The following is a 17733-nucleotide window of genomic DNA, read 5'->3' as shown; positions in this document are numbered from 1 at the left end:
CCCCCCCCCCCCTCTGCCAATCCCTCCACTGGTTTCCAAACGCCCAAAGGATAAAATTCAAAATATTAACAACCACTTACAAAGCCATCAACTGTCGCAACTGTGCCCCAGGTTACATCTCCAACCTTGTCTCTCAAAGTATCACCCCAGTCCTCTCTGCTCCTCCGAAGACCCCCTGCTCCCTAGCTGCCTTGTCAACTCCTCCCATGATTGCCTCCAGGACATCTCTAGAGTCTCTCCCATTCTTTGGAACTCCTTACCCCAACCTGTCCATCTATCTCCTACTCTGACTGCCTTTAGGCGATCACTAAAGACTAATATCTTCAGGGAAGCCTATGTCCTGTTGATAGGACCTTTTTTTAATTTAAGTTCAAGGTAATTCAAGCACAGCATTTACTTGTTGCTGACCACTTGTTCTTGGAGGTACCTTTTTGTACACATCCTCTTTCTGCATCGTTAGAAAGAAAAACAAGAAACTATGTGCAAGAACAGTGTGCAGCTCACCCACTTCACATTATATCTCTTACTTTCACTGTAGCACCCATCCACGCCAGTTTGGCCTATTCTCCATAATTAAGCCTGTCCTGTGCTTATCAGTTTTACACTGCTTTATCATCTGCATTCTCCTAATTCTTGTAGAAAAACACTTGACTGTGCCCTATGTCCAGGGCCGTCTTTAACGCAGGGCAAAGAGGGCACTTGCCCCGGGCCCAATAAAGGTTGTGGAGCCCGAAGCATCTGCCCCTTGAGCCCGCTGCCCGCAGAAAATTGCTGATCGGATCGCATAGTATAAACGTTATGGCAGCGGCCGCATACGGCAATGCCATAACGTATTGTCCTATGCGATCTGCACGATCGCATCCTAAAGGTAGCTCGGCCCCCGCCCGCATAGCGTGACATGTCACGGGCTTCCCTGGAGGACGTGAGGCTGTGCGGACGGGTGCCTCACTCACATCCAGGACATCCGGAAAGAGGCAGACTGGCACGAGGCGTGGACTGACTGAGGCAGGTAGGTGAGAAAATAAAAAAGGAGAAATAGAAAGGAGATATACAATTTGTATATCTCCCTGAAAAGTTCACTCCATTTCTGTTATTCACATATATATGAAGGACAGAACAGAAATGGAGTGAGCTTTTCAGGGAGATATTACAATCATGCATTGTAATTCTATCAATCATGTTATTCACATATATTGAAGGACAGAACAGAAATGGAGTGAGCTTTTCAGGGAGATATTACAATCATGCATTGTAATTCTATCAATCATGTTATTCACATATATTGAAGGACAGAACAGAAATGGAGTGAGCTTTTCAGGGAGATATTACAATCATGCATTGTAATTCTATCAATCATGTTATTCACATATATTGAAGGACAGAACAGAAATGGAGTGAGATTTTCAGGGAGATATACAATCATGTTGTCATTTTTTACATTTTTTTTTTTCTTGGTGGGGGGCCCAAGAAAATATTTGCCCAGGGTCCGATCAATATTAAAGACGGGCCTGCCTATGTCTCTAGCACTTTGCTGCCTAGTCTTGCTTGTTAAAACTTCCTTGCCAATTTGCACACTGTTTATGCTGTCTCTTAATTATTGAAGAGAAACACATGTGACTTGTGTCCCTGTGAATCACTGGCTAATTTGTATTCCCTAGTCAAAGCAGGCCTTTAGGGCCTGTTCACATGATTTTCAGGTCCGGATCAGGTGCGGATCTGCAGACAGGGTGCTATGTGTTTTTGCCGCGTTTTTGATGCGTTCCAGTTTAACCACTTCAAGACCAGGTGTTTAGACCCCCTTCCTGGCCAGGCCATTTTTCAGTATTCAGCAATGCAGTCCTTTGACTGACATTTTTTCCGTCATGCAACGTTGTACTGAAATTAATTTTATACCATTTTTTAGGGACAGATAGAGCTTTCTTTTGGTGGTATTTATTCACCACTGGGGTTTTTATTTTTTTCTATATTTTAGAAAATTAACTGATAATTTTGAGAAAAAGTGTTATTTACATTATGTTAGGAAACAATTATTATTTCCCAATTTTTTGGTAAAATATCAAAGTCGGGGTCACGTCGGGTAAATAAACACCAAACATGTCATGCTTAAAAATTGCGTGCACCTGCGAAATCGCAAAAAACTACAATACCCCAAATTGACCATAGGTGACGTTTTAAAAGCTTTTACCGCTCATCAGTTTAGTGTTATCAGTGATTGATGGCCCTAGAATTATCGCTCTCACTGCGACGTTCGCGGCGATATGTAACATGTGCGGCGTAATAGGCGCAATCATCGTTTTCACAGGTATGCACACCTGACGCATGTTTGCATGCGTGTATGTATGGGTGGGGGCTTTTTTTTAAAAAATTGTTTTTTTTAATTCTTTTTTATGTGTGACTTTTTAATTTTATTTTGGATTTTTTTTTTTTCCTATTTGGTTTTTTTTTTCCACTTAACTTTATTGCTATCACATAGGGGGCTAATAAACCCCTTTATGTGATAGCAAAAGATGTGGCCGGTGCTTATGCAATCGATCCGCCGGCTCTATAGCTGGCGGATCGCTTGTATGTTAACAGGCATCGGTGCCTGTTTTTAAATCGCCGGTGTTTCCCGCTCGCGTGCGCCCTGCGGCGCGCACAGGTGGGCGTGGCTGAGCGGGCGTCCAAAGACGCCCACTCAGATCTAGAGACCTCTCGGCCGGCCGTTTTTTTACAATATTTTTTTTTTTTGCTGGAGTGGGGCTGTCAATATGTTAGCTGCAGTGCAGTGCGTTTTTGACGCGTTTTGCGTTTCCGGCCCGTTTCCTGACCGGACAAAATGTGACACGCAGTATTTTTTCTGTTGTAACCTGAACGGACTGCGCACGTGAGAACTGTAGCCCATAAAACACATAGGGATACATTGGGATGCATTTTTAGTGCAGGAGCGTACGGATCAGGTCAGCACAGAAAACGGACGCCTTGTTCACACCAAGCGCATTCCAGGAGCAGAGCAGTTACAGACTGGAGCAAAACTGCATCCAATGTATTCCAATGGTATTTTTAGCTCCAGTTCACATTGCAGCGTTCCGTTCCAGAGCAGGTAAAAAAAACTGCAGCAGGCCCTATTTTACCTGCTCTGGAACGTATGCAAACGTATCAGAAACGCATGCAACGCCCTGGAACACACTAAAAGCCAATTTTTAATAAAAATGGCCCGGAACGCATCAAAAACATGGCACAACCCACTGCACTGCGCGTGCAGAAACTCATGCAGATCTGCTCTGGATTTGGTGTGAACAAGGCCTTACTGTTTCATGAAAGAGCATGAATCTCTGCTAAAATTACCTGAAAATAAAGCCTTTTTAAGCTGAAATGAATAGAAAAAAATCAATTTCACAGCAACATTTGTGCTGCCAGAGTACGCTGTTGCTAAGGCTCTACGTGAAAATGGCCCCATGTACAGCTTTAAGGCATCCCCCCAGCTTGTATTAAGATTATTTTTATTTCAGAGTTAGAATGTGGAATATACATTTTAAAATGTATAAACATGTTTTAAACACATAAACCTTTTAGCAGTATTTTTATTACTTGTATAAAATTCTTATTTTCCAAGTAAACCTTTAATACAGGATGCTCTCATACTTTAATGTGTGCAGTGCAAGCTTGGCGCTCAACTATAAAAGATCAGAACTAGCTCTGTACTTTTGCAAGATTTAGAAGGCACTCTCTCTCCAGGACAGGAGGACTGTTTGCCCCTCCAATGAAATATTCAGCTAGCTAATTTAGCTGTGTGTCTAACCTAATCTTGGGATCTTTGGTCTGCAGTCACAGTTTAGCGGTAATCCAGCAATCTGCAGCCTGGTAATTTCATACACACACACACGTGCCACCCACTGGCTAAAACCTTTCATACTTTCAAATGAAAATATTTAAAAACTTTTTTAGTGTGAATTATGCAATCTGTTCAGCCTCATAGTAGTAGTTTAGTTTTAAATAGAGAAGGAAAGGGTTGAAATACCTGCCACTTTATCTTTTGCTGTTCATTTACCATTTAGGGAATTTCACTTCCAGACACGGAGACATAAAAGGATGTTGGAGTAAATATCCAAAAGTGAGGGCAATTCCCTTAGATGAAGGCCTTGTTCACACCAAATGCAGAGCAGATCTGCTCAGGTTTCTGCACACGCACGCTAGTCTTTTAGACGCATTTTTTATGCGTTTTTGCTTTAAAAAAAAAAAAAAAAAATTTTTTAAGTTTCACTTTTAAACTTCCCACCGGCTCCGCCCCCCTGCAACGCGGCCGCTCGTAAGGGACGGAACCCGGAACTCGGGAGCCGCCGAAGACACAGCGGGGATCGCGGACAAGGTAAGACTTGTACGCTGTATTCCCAAGTGTGGCTCGGGGTTACCGCTTTGTTAACCCCGATCCACACTCGGGAATACCAATGGAAACGCGCGGCAAAACGCCACAAAGAAGCTCCTGTACTTCTTTGGGCGTAGGGCGTTTTGCAGCGCGTTCCTACGAGCTGTAAAACGCCCAGGTGGGAACCATGCCCATAGGTAATCATTGGTTTTCACATGTTGAGCGTTTTACAGCGCGTAGGAACGCGCTGTAAAACGCCCCGGTGTGAACCAGGCCTTATTGCTCCCTAGTGGCGCACGTCAGATGTGACATGTGCTCTCTGCCTAGATCCTCCCCCCAGTGCTCGAGCAAAGTAAATCTGAAAAAAGAAGCTGAGAACAATACATGGAAATATCATTAATTATTCAATTAGTAAGATTTGTTTAGAATTTTTTTTTTTATAAGAGCTATGTAAAGATCTCCGTAAATTGCCGGCACTATATAAATACCATTCATAAATAAATAATAGCGTTTATATTGTGGATGGAGAAAACAAGTAAGAGTCAAAAGTGGCCAGGATCCTGGAGTTCAGCTTTACATCTTTATATAGGATTTTATCACTATTTATTAGGAGTCTTCTCTTAATTAAATATATTGTGTCTGGACCAAATCAGGGACAAAAAAGATTGGTTTCATTAAAACCGAACCTCGGCCACTATGCAAACTATGCTAATAGGTTTTATACTTCCTGATGAGTACAGGACAGTTATATATGTGCTGTGCATGCTTGGCTGCATAAAGGCACAATTGGACAAGCCAGAATCACTTGGGCAGAGACAGCATTTGGGTGGAGACAACATCTAGGTATACATTTCGCTCCTGCCAGCAATATGTGTAAGGAGAATGTAAACATGATTATACCAGCAGTCACAAAAAGCGTTAAAGTATCAAAGGGACACAATACCAAAGTCAAAAGTTGCAGGCTGAATGGTTACAGATCCTGAGGTTTCCAAACAGATTTCATGCAGAAAATGTTCAGGCACACTATTTTCATCAGGGACAAACTGAAAGACTACATTAAAAATTTTAGACTGCTCATGTGACTGGGGCAAGTGTGACACCAACAAAGATTTATTTTAGATTATCACTGTCACAGTTTCGGGAGATGATGTTACTTTAGGAGTCATTCGTTCAGATGGAGAAGATTTAAGATCCATAATAATAAATAGGGATGTGCAGATACCAGTGCCGATACTTCGCATTTTTACTAGAACTACCAGGGTTGCAGCGGTTGCTGCTGGGACCTAGCTCTAGCGCTCCACCACTGTCCTGAAATCATTAGTCTGTATTGTTTTAGAAAAACTGTCACATGACAATAAACAAAAATGTATTAGTACTTGAATCTGTGAGTACTTGGACAAGTATCAGTACTTGTACTTGTAAAAATGGTATCGGTGCATCCCTTTGATATATTTAGTCTTGGAGCTGGAAACGTATCTGTACATGTACTTGTACCAAGTACAGTACTTGGTATCTGAACATCCCTAAAAACTTAGATCCAAAAGAGACCACCTTTAGCAGAGGCGGTTCTAGACTTTGTGAGGCCTAAGGCGAAACTCAAACATGAGGCCCCCACTTGCACCCATAATAAAAAAATGCAAACGATAACTAAAAATGAACTATATAACTTGCATATTATAGGAGTAGCCTTTAATCCCAGCAACTAGGAATTCACAGCTCCTAGAGCTAGGATTTTATTTTTGTCTCATCGAAAAATCTTAATTCTAAAAATAACTATACACAAAACCCTAACCCTCAGGAAGTAACACACAGAGCAGAGGTAAGAAGAAAGTAACGCACTGAGCGCAGAGTTAAGAATGAAGTAGTGGTCTGAAGGTGGTAACATACAGAGTGCAGAGATACATAACAATTCAAACAATACAGAAATAAAAAAACATACCAGCAAACATATAAACACAAAAACAAATATATCAGCCACCATATATACAATACAATAAAAAAAACTTGATCATTGATATATCATCACCTAGACACACTATATTGCCAAAGGTATTCGGTAGGGATGTTCAGATACCAAGTGCTCTACTTGGTACATGTACATGTACAGATACTTTTCCACTAGACTAGAGAAAAATTAAAAAGTTAGGAGGCAGCTGTCATTTTTAAAAGAGCATACGGAGCTCCTGGGATTTGTGCATCCCTGTTTTCATATATCATTTGTTTTATAAATATATAAAAGGGATGCCCCAATACAATTTTTTCAAGTACAAGTACTGATACTTGTCCAAGTATTCACAGATATAAGTACTAATACATTTTTGTTTATTGTCATGTGACAGTTTTTCTAAAACAATACAGACTAATGATTTCAGGACAGTGGTGGAGCGCTAGAGCCAGGTCCCAGCTGCAACCGCTGCAACCCTGGTAGTTCTCATGAAAATGCCAAGTATCGGCACTGGTATCTGAACATCCCTAGTATTGGGACACCCCTCCATATCATTAGATTAAAGTGTTCCAATCACCTCCATGACCGCAGGTGTATAAAATCAAGCACCTAGACATGCAGACTGCTTCTACAAACATTTGTGAAAGAATGGGAGCTCAGTGAATTCAAGCGTGGTACCGTGATAGGTTGCCACCTGTGCAAAAAGTCCATCTGTGAAATTTCTTTGCTACTAAATATTCCACGGTCACCTGTTAGTTGTATTATAACAAAGTGGAAGCAACTGGGAACAACAGCAACTAGGCCACGTAAAATGACAGAGCGGGGTCAGCGCATGCTGAATAGATACATAACAATTCAAACAATACAGAAATAAAAAAACATACCAGCAAACATATAAACACAAAAACAAATATATCAGCCACCATATATACAATACAATAAAAAAAACTTGATCATTGATATATCATCACCTAGACACACTATATTGCCAAAGGTATTCGGTAGGGATGTTCAGATACCAAGTGCTCTACTTGGTACATGTACATGTACAGATACTTTTCCACTAGACTAGAGAAAAATTAAAAAGTTAGGAGGCAGCTGTCATTTTTAAAAGAGCATACGGAGCTCCTGGGATTTGTGCATCCCTGTTTTCATATATCATTTGTTTTATAAATATATAAAAGGGATGCCCCAATACAATTTTTTCAAGTACAAGTACTGATACTTGTCCAAGTATTCACAGATATAAGTACTAATACATTTTTGTTTATTGTCATGTGACAGTTTTTCTAAAACAATACAGACTAATGATTTCAGGACAGTGGTGGAGCGCTAGAGCCAGGTCCCAGCTGCAACCGCTGCAACCCTGGTAGTTCTCATGAAAATGCCAAGTATCGGCACTGGTATCTGAACATCCCTAGTATTGGGACACCCCTCCATATCATTAGATTAAAGTGTTCCAATCACCTCCATGACCGCAGGTGTATAAAATCAAGCACCTAGACATGCAGACTGCTTCTACAAACATTTGTGAAAGAATGGGAGCTCAGTGAATTCAAGCGTGGTACCGTGATAGGTTGCCACCTGTGCAAAAAGTCCATCTGTGAAATTTCTTTGCTACTAAATATTCCACGGTCACCTGTTAGTTGTATTATAACAAAGTGGAAGCAACTGGGAACAACAGCAACTAGGCCACGTAAAATGACAGAGCGGGGTCAGCGCATGCTGAAGCACACAGTGCACAGAAGTCGCCAATTGTCTGCAGAGTCAATAGCTACAGAACTCAAAACTTCATGTGGCCTTCAGACAGAGGTGGCTCTAGACTTTGTGAGGCCTTAGGCAAAACTCAAATGTGAGGCCCCCACTTGCACCCATAATTAAAAAAATTGAATTGAACTGTGATAAGTGGTGGTAGAGCAAAGCGGATGTCCAGCGGAGGGGCCCAGGCTGTTGCATGGATTTTTTTTTTGATTGCGGCGGGTCAGTGTAATGCTCGCCCCTAGCGAGAGTTTAAGTCTCTCAGTGGATTGCAACTGCGGAGGCTGAGGATATAGGAATGAGTATCAGATAGCAACTCTTCCTCCTATGCCCAGTTTTGGAGTAAGGCGAGGAGGGAGTTGCAACACATCACACCCCGTGTATTTCTAGATAATGTTATACTTACAGGCAGTATAGCAAGGAGAGTTGTACCTCGAAATGCCCCTACAGGGCAGCAACAGTTTGATAATAATAATGGCAAGCAATGAGACAGCTGATTATACAGGTGATCTTGGATTGATAAAGGCATTAGTTGGCCTGGATGGGAAGGGGGTTTAACACCGCGGATGTCAACTGGTTAAACGTTTTAGCACTTATCGTATGCATCTATGTATATTACACAAGTAAGCTGGAAAAGCCCCCAGTGATATTGCAGCAGAATTGTAGTTGGTAGCAGTAATGGATAGGCACAGGTGAGTTTCACTACAATGGATACAGGAGTCCTTAGACTATACACAGGCTTAGCCCAGGATACTTGCGGTTGTGGTCTCTGTAGGTTTCCAGCAATCAATTCAGTGGTTCAGGTCCGACCCGCAGCGCGCCTGCGCACGGCGGCCACGAAACACCGGCACCAGTACACACCAGGTAACAGACAGGTAACAGACAGGTAACAGACTCGTCTGTTACAGTCAGCGGGGGTTGTGCATCGTGATTGACACTGGATTACATCGATGGAGCCATTTTTAAAAACATTTTTATTAAAAGGATTTTATTGCCCTGCCGGGCCAGTGCTCGGATTAAGGGTCTGGTAGGACTGTTAGGGGGAACCCCATGCTTTTCCCCCCCCATTTTTGGGGCTGGGGTTCCCCCTTAAAATCCCTACCAGACCTAAAGTTCTGGTAGGGATTTTGGGGGGGGGGGACACCACGCACTTTTTTTGTGTTTTAACTTGGGGGGAGTCCCTCCTAATATTCCTACCAGACCTAAAGGTTCTGGTATGAATTGGGGGGGAACCTCACGCTTTTTTTTCTTCATCTTCTGCAAACTGGTTATGGTATTATACCCTTATCCTGAACAAATTCCTCTAAGTAGTCCCTAATAACTCCCTCTAACAGTTTGCATACTATGGATGTCAGACTAACTGGTCTGTAGTTCCCAGGTTGGCATATTGACCCTTTTTTGAATATAGGTACCACATTAGCGCTCCACCAGTCGCTTAGCACTCTACCAGTCATTATGGATTCCTTAAAAATGAGGAACTATGGTCTCGTTATTACCTGGTCCTAATGCTTTATTTGCATTAAGTAGTTTCAGCCTGTGTTGTATCCCGGTTTCGGTCAACCACTGAGTTATATTTTCTGTTTCACTATGTGTTTTATCATGTACATTAAACCCGTCTTTTTCCTTGGTGAATACCGATGAGAAAAAAGTATTTAGCGCCTCGGCCCTCTCCCTGACTAACCTCCCGTTTTTGTCCTTTATTGGGCCTATCTGTTCTTTTCTCCCCTTTTTACTATTTATGTATTGATAGAATTTTTTGGGGTTCCTTTTACTAACTGTGGCGATATACTTCTCACATTCAATTTTAGCTGCCCGGATTTAGCTGCCCAGGAAAGACCGTTCCTGCCTGACTAACTTGCTAACTTTTTATGAGGGGGTAAGCAGAGATATGGATGGAGGGAAGCCGTTAGATGTGGTATACCTGGATTTCTCAAAGGCATTTGATACGGTACCACACAAGCGCTTACTTCACAAGCTGAAGGCTATGGGCATAGATGATGTGGTGTGTACGTGGATAGAGAACTGGCTACGGGAACGTGTCCAGAGAGTATCTGTAAATGGCACCTTTTCGGAATGGGCTAGTGTAATGAGCGGTGTGCCTCAAGGATCTGTGCTGGGTCCGATACTGTTCAACCTATTCATTAATGACATCGGGGAGGGAATAAATAGCCATGTTTCCGTGTTTGCAGACGATACAAAAATAGGGAGGGTACTAGAAACGGATCGTGACAATATAACATTACAGGAGGACCTGGATAAAATAGGGGAGTGGGCAATACTATGGCAGATGAGGTTTAATGTCGATAAATGCAAAGTAATGTACTTTGGACATAAAAATAAACAAATAGGCTATACAATCATGGGTATGCCGCTAGGGAAGTCAGAAATAGAAAAAGATTTGGGGGTCATTGTAGACCACAAACTGAATGGTAGCTTGCAGTGCCAAGCTGCGGTAAACAAAGCTAGCAGGGTCTTGTCCTGTATTAAGAAGGGAATGTATTGCAGTGACAAGTCTATAATTGTGCCTCTATATAGATTGTTGGTTCGGCCACATCTGGAGTACGCGGTCCAGTTTTGGTCGCCGGTACTGAGAAGGGATGTCCTTGAACTGGAGAGAGGGCAACAGAACTAATTAGGGGAATGGAGGACCAGTGCTATGAGACTGTCGTGGGACCAAGGGTGCCCTCTTACCTGGGGTCAGGCGGGTGCGACGGAGATCCTAGGGTCCTTCTTGGGATGAATTGGTGCCCGGCGGCGTGCTGCATGTGTGCACATGAGCGCATGCATGACATGCGTGCGTGACGTGCGCATGTGGCAATGCCATGGCTTCTTAGTTGCTTCGGGTGCTGGTCATTGCCGGGGAGGGCCTTGCAAGCACTCCTTCTCTCCAAGCCGTCTGTAATGATCCGTGCAAGCTCAACGATGTGTATAGGATCTCAGCTGCGGAGGTAAGTGGAAATGGTTCAGGTGGTGGGTTCACAGTCACACTTTAATGCAGTGAGTGAAGTCGGAACCCCTTACACATCATACACCATTTGTTTGTGGGAGTAGTTAAGTGGATGAGTTGAATCCTCACACCCTCAATTGTACAGCATTGGGGGCGTGCTGGGGTTTGTAGTTCAATGCCTTTAGTTACTTCACTAGGAGGCCGAACTTTAGGTAACTCTAATACAAACAATAAATATAACAGTCCAGAGTATATGGTACGGCAGGTTACGATAGTAGAGTTAGTTAGCTTCACTAACTCCAAGCATCAATATCATGTGGGTGAGAACAAGCTTTATGTGCTATGCAGCAGTAGTGTATAATCTTACCTGGGGGGACATGATTTTCACATACAAAATGTTCCATAGTCATAGCAACATTAGCAATAAACTCTTCACGATAAATTCCGTAACAAAGACTAGAGGACACCACCTAAAACTGGTAGAAAAAAAATTCAAACACAAGGGGCGTAGGGGATTCTTCTCAGTTCGCGCGGTTAGGGTCTGGAACTCACTGCCGCAAGCAGTGATTTCAGCTAATAGTCTGGAATCATTCAAGAGGCTTTTGGACGATTTCCTGAGAAACGGTAATATACAGGGGTACAAGTACTCCTAAAAACGAGATGACGCGAGGATCTTTACACCCACACACACACACAATGGGTTGGACTTGATGGACATATGTCTTTATTCAACCTCAAATACTATGTAACTATGTAACTATAATCAATCTCAATAGGAGAGGAGGCGTGATGAGTGAGCTTCCCCCCAAGGTGTCAGCAACAACACTTCCACTGAATGCAGTATATGCTAATGGCTACTTGCTGTTTAGTTGGAATGTCCAGTCAGAGGAAGTGCAGCTGTCTCCATGCTGCTAGGAATTCCAGAGTGGTGGTTCCAGAGGTCCAGTGACCTGTAGCAGAGATTTCTTCCAGTATGTGTGAAGTCCCTAAGTAGCTTGCTCGACGTACTACTTTTCTAGAACGTCGAGCAAGTGGTCAGCCTATGTTTAAGTTTAAGAGAGCATTTGTTGGGGGCGGAGCCGGAGACGAGGCCCGATCCGAGCGTCTCCTAGCAACGGGATGCCGCCGGGCCAAGTCCGCCGCGTCATCACGCCGCCTCAGCTGACTAGAGGAAGGAGGAGTGGAGCGCTGCGGAACGCCCGCCCGTCGCCTGGCAACGAGACGCTGATGGCGCGACCGCCCCCGCGATGGTCTCAGGGATCGGAGCGGTATGCGTTCCTGACACCGTCCCATTGGTTCGCAGGGACCTGTGGCTTCCTGTTGCCCAGACAACGGGGGCGTCGCTGGCCCCTGCTGGGTTTAAATTCCAGCCAGAGCCAAGACTTGTTGCTGAGTTATTCTGCCATTCCCTAAGCAGACCTGGACTGTACTCTGACAACGCATTTTGGATTATACTTTCTTGTACCTCAGCCTGGACTCTCCTTCTGGGATTGTTCCCTGCTATTGGGTTCCAATCCAGCAAACAGGGGGACTTCGCTCCTTCCCTAACAGAGACAAGGCTTCTGACCTTAAACATGTTTACGCTGGAATTAAGGAGATTAAGGGGGGATATGATTTTCATGTACAAGATGTTCAATGGTGACAGCAACATTGGCAACAAACTGTTTGAGATTAACTCCATTACAAAGACTAGAGGCCACCACCTAAAGTTGGTGGAGAAAAAATTCCAGCACAATGGGCGAAGAGGGTTCTTTACAGTAAGAGCGGTTAAGGTCTGGAACTCACTGCTATCGGCAGTGATTTCAGCCAAGAGTGTAGATTTGTTCAAGAAACGTTTGGACAATTTCTTGAGGGACCGTAATATCCAGGAATACCAGTATCCCTAAGAATGAGATGATGCGTGGACCTATATGGGTTGGACTTGATGGACGTATGTCTTTATTCAACCCCAAATACTATGTAACTATGTAACCCTGTCAGTTCGCCTGATGATGGATTCTCCCACCACCAGGATCTGCCTCTCCTGACCCTCCATCCGGCTCCCATCCTCGCTGGAGCAATCACTCCCCCAGCGTATAGAGGAGGCATCCTGCTCCAGCAATGTCACCCCTGAACTAATATCCCCAACATCCCCCAACTTGGCGTATTTATTGGGGTTAACCAGTTCACGACTGACCTCTCTAGTACTCTTCCCTCTTCTAACAGTTACCCAGCTTCCCACCTCGGAATCCTGCTCCTCCAAACCCCCCTCCTCCACAGCCTGGTGCGTTAGGTCCAGACTCCTTTCCATTTTGGTTATGCACCTCAGTGTTGCCAGTTTGTTGCTTAGATCCAGAATTTGGGCTTTCAAACAAACAACCCGCTCACATCTAGCGCAAATGTATTCCCCCTGGAACGCATACATTGCGCATGACGTGCACCTGGTTGCACACCCACTCAAGGAAGACATTTTCCCCTTTATTTTTTTTATTTCTCCTTTTTTTTATTTTTTATTAAGGGGTTGATTCGCTACTGCCCTGAGGGTTGATTTTGCTACTGCCCTCAGTTTAAATCAACGTACACTATATTACACTATAGCCCTGGGGATAAGTTAAATTAAATTGCACTGCAGCCCTAGGGTTATTTTACTAAAGCTCTTTAGTTATTTTTATTTAGTTTCACTTTGGCCCTGGGGTTAATTACGCTTAATTACGCTATGGCCCTGGGCTTGCTTATGCTACTGTCCTAGGGTTAAATTAAGTTAAATTACACTAATGCCCTGGGTTTAAGTTAAGTTGTACTAAATCCCTTGTGTTTGTTTGCACTGGGGTTATTATATTTTAACCAGTAGTTATAGCGCTATGCCCAGTATTCTATATTTTTAATATTTAATACCTAGCAATATATACTCTTCTATACGTTTAGTGTTTTTTAATGCATTTATTGTTATATGTACCCCTAACACTTTAAGTACCACCGCAGCCCCCACAGTAATGTAATAGCACTGCAATACTTTTAAACACTAACAGTTTTAAAATAAAATATACCCTACAGCACCCTCCCCCCAATCTCTTTCATACGACCTGCTCCTGATTCCAGTCACGTCTCAGTCTTGTCCACACGATGCTTTTCTTCAGTCACTGCTCCTGCTCCCTCTGTCACAGCTCGCACACTCTGACTTCTGCTTTCTCTCTCCTCCGCTCAGTCACCTGGATCACCAGTCACCAATTATTGCAAATAGATTGCAAATAGAAATGTAATGGATTCACTTGCTGCTGGCCAATGTTACCCTTCTTGTAGACATTAATCATACTAACCCAAATGCTCCGATACCGGAACTTCCGGTCACAGGGAGATTTCTTCTGACCAGTGCCATGAGGGAACATGGAGTCAGCTTCCCAGGCAATCAGGTCGGCCATGAAGCCTGCTCCATGCTGTTTGGTCGGCTAAATGCTGATTGGCCGGGAAGCCAACATTGAGCTGGTCAAGCAGCACTGAGCCAGCTTCCTGGGCAATCAAGAAGCTGGGCAGCAGGTAATGACACGCCGCCTGACTTCCTGATTGCCCGGGAAGGAAGCTCCATGCTAGCGGAAGTACCGGTATCGGTATTTGGTGTCAGCGAGTACTGATGGATAATAATCGTTACTCATACTCAATATGTGTGTACATCCTGCTCCCTTGCAGGGTGTAATTTTGAATGAGTGTGCATCCCTCTTGTACACAGATAGAGGTGACCTGTGGTTTGGAGAACTTGCACAATTGGTGGCTGACTAAATACTTTTTTGCCCAACTGTAGATACTTGTAGCAAACTGCATGGGATATGTATGTGCTGGAAGTAACGCCTTTCAAACCCCAATATCGGAATTCCATGCAACTCTAGAAACCACCTCTCTTTCTCAGCCTATAACTACCGAACATATACAGTGTTATTCACAAAAGGGTGAAGGGTTTGGAGAAGGAAGGAGAAGTGAACAATCTAGGACAGCATATCTGAACTGGAAAGTGAGCTGAATTGGAGAATTTTGCCAAATGATCTATTTTGGCCTAGATTGTTCACTTCTTCTGCCTTCTCCAAGCTCTTCACACTTTTGTGAATAACCCTGACACAGTCTCAAAAGAGGTTCCTTTTTTAAACATAAGCCCCAATTACCCACCAAAGATAAAAAGAAAAAAACCCAAAGAGGTACCAGAGGAGGAAAACTAAAATGTAGCAAAAAAAAAATAGGAATAACTATGGAACATTCAACCATCAAAATTTACAACCTACCCGATAATCGTTTATCTGGAGATGAGATGTCTCTGCTTAGAAAGGGTTTAAACTATGCACCCGATACAAAACCCAACCCCTTCACACTCTTCAGAGATTTGAACAAAGCCACACGCAATCTCACGCTAAAAAGACATTTCTGTCTAAATACAGAAAAACAAGAAACCCATCCGCAAACAAATATCCCCAATAACTTTGAGTCCAACACCCTAGAACAATTAGATGAAATCCTCTCTATATTAAGAAATTTGTATAATCATGACGATCTCAGAAGTTTGTCACTGGAGGATTTTGGTAATCCGAATATAATAGAAACCCCTTTTAAACCTCAGTCCATTTTTTATTCGTACCAGTCAAAAGGTTTTTTTTTAATAGGTACCTTATATCATTTACAATGATCTTTTAAATATCTGCAAAAAAACAAATTATGAGAAGCAGCCCAATTTATCCCTTAAAGAATCAAATGCCCTGAAAGATCTCACAGCTAACAATGGCATTGTCATTGCACAAACTGACAAATGGGGGGATTGTGATTCAGAACCGTAATGATTACATTCAGGAAGCACATAGATTACTATCAGATAGTTTCCACATACAAAGAACTTGGTTGTCTCCCGTTAGCAGAATTTACTAGGGATCTAAAATTACTACTTGAAGATACCTTAAGATATATAAGAGTATATCATTACTAAAAAAGAAAAAGGCTTTTTTTGGTCCAGATTGTCCCAGCACACCCTACTTTTACCACCTTCCTAAAATACATAAAAATAACGAAAAACCTCCAGGTCGTCCTATTTTTTTTAAGTACAAACAACCTCACTAAAGGGATATCGCTCTATATTGATTACTTCCTTCAACCTCCCCTCCTATATAAAATATTCAGGACTCCTCATTCAGATTCTTGAAATGGAAAACCGAAATGGAAATTTTAAAACCAAAACGAAACCGAAATGTAAAAAATTGCTGATCGAGCGGTGTAGAGAGGAAAGCCCAGCCTCCTGTGACATCGCTGTCTCCGACCCCCACACTTGCTCTGCCGGACTGTGATAGGCGGCTGAGCGGTGTGGGAGGAGAGACGCCGGCCGCTCACAGCGCTCTCGTCCTGCAGCGCTCGGCCGGCTGTCACTTTCTTTTCTCCCCGCTGGAACACAGAGCAGCGCCCAGCGGGGAAAAAAGAAACCTGGGATGCGCCGATGTATTGGCCGAAACATAGCTCTTTCGGCATTATGCCAAAAGTGCCATTTTCGGCCGATATGTTTTGGTGCCGATATATCGGTGCATCCCTACTTGCTACCATTGAATTTCTTTAGATGTTAACTCACTATACACTTTTATCCCACACACACACACAGTGGGGCTTAACGTGTTGCAGTTCTTCCTATCTCAAACCTCAACATTGAACCACAAGCAGGCCAGGCTCATTAGTGAATGTACTAAGTTCACCCTGGAACACAACTACTTTTCTTTTCAAAATATCTTTTTCTTACAGACTCAAGGCACAGCTATGGGAGCGAATTATGCAACCAGTTATGCTAACTTGACTGTGGGTCATTGGGAACATTTCAACATATGGAACAACAATCGCTTTGCTAAGAACCTTATATATTATGTTCGCTACATAGATGACATTGTGATTATCTGGGATGGCCCTCCAGAAACCATCCCATCTTTTGAATCAGGCTTGAGCTTCATCCATATATATGACTCTAAAAAACTAATTTTCTTAGATCTAGAGCTCTCACATGAAGACAATAACATTTTTTTTAAAAGTTAAAGTTAACTCTTACCTTCATTTTAAAAACCGCCACCACACCCCTTTGGAAACAAAATGTCCTGAGGTAAAGTTTTGTAGGCTGAGGAGAACCTGCACAGAAATTGAAGACTACATCTCCATGAGCTCCCACTTAAAGATCAAGTTTAAAGAAAAAGAATATCCAGATGACCTAATACAGAAAGCTTTTCACAGTGACTACAACCCCAAATGAAAGAAAAAAGAAAAAATCTCCAAGAAGTCAGGGAAGACAGATAACGTGTGTTTCATCACCACGTACAATCGGAGTCATAAAACAATTGAGAAAATTATTTGAATAAACTGGCATATTTTACTTACAGATCTGAAACTAGGCCCAGTTCTCCCACCAAAACCATCCATAATTTTGAAAAAGGCTAAGAGCATCAAAAAAGTTATAGCTCCTAGTAAATGACAAAAATCAGTGCAAACAAAACCAAACATTTTCTTTTAGATGACAGAAAAGGCATTTTTGAGTGTAAAAAGCTTAAGGTTAGGTTCACACCTACACGATTTGATTTCAATGGGGTGACATCCGCGCAGCAATCGCTAAAAAAAAAAAGGTACTGCGACACACGATTCGCAGCTTTTTTTTTTAGCCGCGGTCGTGTTCACTTACATGGCGCGACTGGGGTTGCCTTTAGAAGATAATGGCACACACAGCGCGATTGCCTACGGTGGGTGACTCCGTGACCACGCAGCAAT

The sequence above is a fragment of the Nanorana parkeri genome, unplaced genomic scaffold (genome assembly GCF_000935625.1).
Source record: "Nanorana parkeri isolate BGI_ZX_2015 unplaced genomic scaffold, ASM93562v1 scaffold1639, whole genome shotgun sequence".
Taxonomy (NCBI): Eukaryota; Metazoa; Chordata; class Amphibia; order Anura; family Dicroglossidae; genus Nanorana; species Nanorana parkeri.
The sequence above is the reverse complement of the archived record's forward strand: the minus strand, read 5'-3'. Positions refer to the sequence as shown.